We start from the raw sequence: 2,392 nt of genomic DNA, 5'->3' as shown, positions 1-2,392 counted from the left end.
ACTTAACTTTGCTTTCCCACCTCTCTCAACCGGCCGTGTGATTAACACATCAGTTTACGTTTTCTGTTGGGAAATCCCAAAACATCTGAAAGGCAAGCAGGGACACTCAAGCTGAAGTCAGAGGTAATCGTGTCTTGGGTTGGGGGGAAGGGAGGGCTGTAAGGAAAAGAGAGAGAGAATGAAGAAAGGAGACACACACACACACACACACACACACACGAGAGAGAGAGAGAGAGAGAGAGACAGAAACAGAGAGAGAAGAATGTGGAAGGAAAATGGCCAGGAAGAAGCCAGGTCTCTAAGGCTTACAACTGTAATATTATAATTAATAATTCTGTCCTATTTGCTACTGCCTGACAACATTGTAGATGTTCAGATTATAGAACTGGGGGAAACCATGTCACAGAAACAAAAATCCCTTCTCTCTCATTTGGGGACTTCATCCAGCAGGGCATGGTGTATGAGGAATAATCAGTTCGTCCTGATCTGGAGATTGTTCCCCCTTGCCTGGCTGAACATGTCACCTGCTCCGTTATTGTTGGCCGGGAGGGGAGAAGGAGCTCCAAATCCTTAATCACCATGGGTGTGCTGCTGAAACTCCTGATTTCACACCACCAGCCCGAGTCCCTGGCAAGTGGATACATTTCCAAGACTCCATTGCTATTCTCTTGTGTTAATGACAGGCAGAGCTTAGAGCCCGTCCAAGGAGGCAGAGTGGTGGCGTGGAAATGCCTGGAATTTGGATGACACTTCAGTGATTTTAAACCCTGACTTATTGACCGTATGGCTCTGTTAAAGCCCTTTGAGGGGCCCCTGGGTGGCTCAGTCAGTTAAGTGTCTGCCTTCAGCTCAAGTCATGATCCTGGGATCCTGGGATCAGCCCCGAATCGCATGTCCCTGCTCAGCAGGAAGCCTGCTTCTCCCTCTCCCTCTGCCCCTCCCCCTGCTAGTGTGCCCACACACTCTCTTTCTTTCTCCTTCTCTCTCTCAAGTAAATGCATTATATATATATATATATATATATATAGATTTAGATATAGATATATATTTTAAAGGCCTTTGAGGTTCAACTTCTCCCCACGGATAGTGTCAGAGTTGCCCCTGAGAATCTTATACGTTGCACTGCATACGGTAATTACGTGGTAGATAGAAGCCCTTCTAATCTAGCGTAATTGCCTAGTTTTATTGTATGAATCTAGAACCCAGACGGATACTTCGCACAGGGGAGGGATCCTGTAAATACTTGTTGAGTAGAACTGACAAGCTACTCAGGGCCCTGAACCCCAAGTCTCTGGACTCAAATTCAGGGCTCTTTAGAACTGATTCCACCTGTTCCCTTTCTGAAGGAACCTCTTCCTTTTCGGAAGGAACTCTGTCTCCCAGACAGTAGAGGCTTGCACGGTCCTTCTCCCTGGAATGGGCCTGGCCGAGAATATGATGTGGGTGCAGTGACTTTAGCTCAAGTTGCTTCCTGGGGACCTGCAGAAGCAGCTGCTTCTCTGACTAAGAGGCTGAGTTGGGAGTTCCAGCCAGAAGAGGAACTGACCAGTGATGCTCTCCCTGCTGCGGGCCTGGCTGGGGGTTGATAAGTGATCTTCAGAGACATCGAGGGAGCGCTCTCTGTTTCTGCTTCCTCGTAAAACCATGACTCAGGAATATTGTTCACATCCTCAGGATGGCAGGGGAGCTAAAAATAAACCATGACGGAACAGACCCCTGTGAGGAGCGGTGGGGTGGGGGAGGTGAAGAGCTGAGAGCCCGGAGGCAGGAGAGGGAAGGATGCCAGTGGAGAAAGAAGGCAGAAGGCAGACAGCAAGGGGAGGAAGAGGAGAAAGAGGGGAGGGGAATGTACATTGGACAAGAGATACACCTTGACACAGGGTAGAGGAGAGTGCGGAAGGAGGGTCCTGGAGAGAAGACATGCCTACTGCACACATGAACTACAAACATGAACTTGACATTTGAAATAGTCAAAGCTGTCTGGAGTCTTGGCTCAAGGTCAGCAGCTGCTCTCCTTGATCCCCAGTGTTTTCTCTTCCTGAGACATGTCATAAATGTCTCCAGTTATCAGTTCTACGCTGGGAACCCTAAGTCCTCATCTCTGATGTCAATCTCTCATCCAAGTTGGTTCAGTATCTCTAACTGCCTGTAGCAGTGGGTTTCCCATGAAATCCGGAGGAGCCCCAAGGATCTGAGATATGGGTGGAGGGGCGCTGACCTACTTTTAAACTAGCATGTCTCCCTTTCAATCTACCATATGTGTTAGGTTCCTCCGAAGATTCTGCTTGCTGCTTAAAATAAACTTGGCAACCGTTGGCTTTTAGGTTGAAATTGTTTTTGCAAAGATTTAAAATGACCCCAACTAGGGGTGCTGGGGAGGCTCAGTCAGTTA

Source organism: Neovison vison, chromosome 7 (genome assembly GCF_020171115.1).
Source record: "Neovison vison isolate M4711 chromosome 7, ASM_NN_V1, whole genome shotgun sequence".
In the NCBI taxonomy this organism is placed as follows: domain Eukaryota; kingdom Metazoa; phylum Chordata; class Mammalia; order Carnivora; family Mustelidae; genus Neogale; species Neogale vison.
This window is presented reverse-complemented; position numbering follows the sequence as displayed.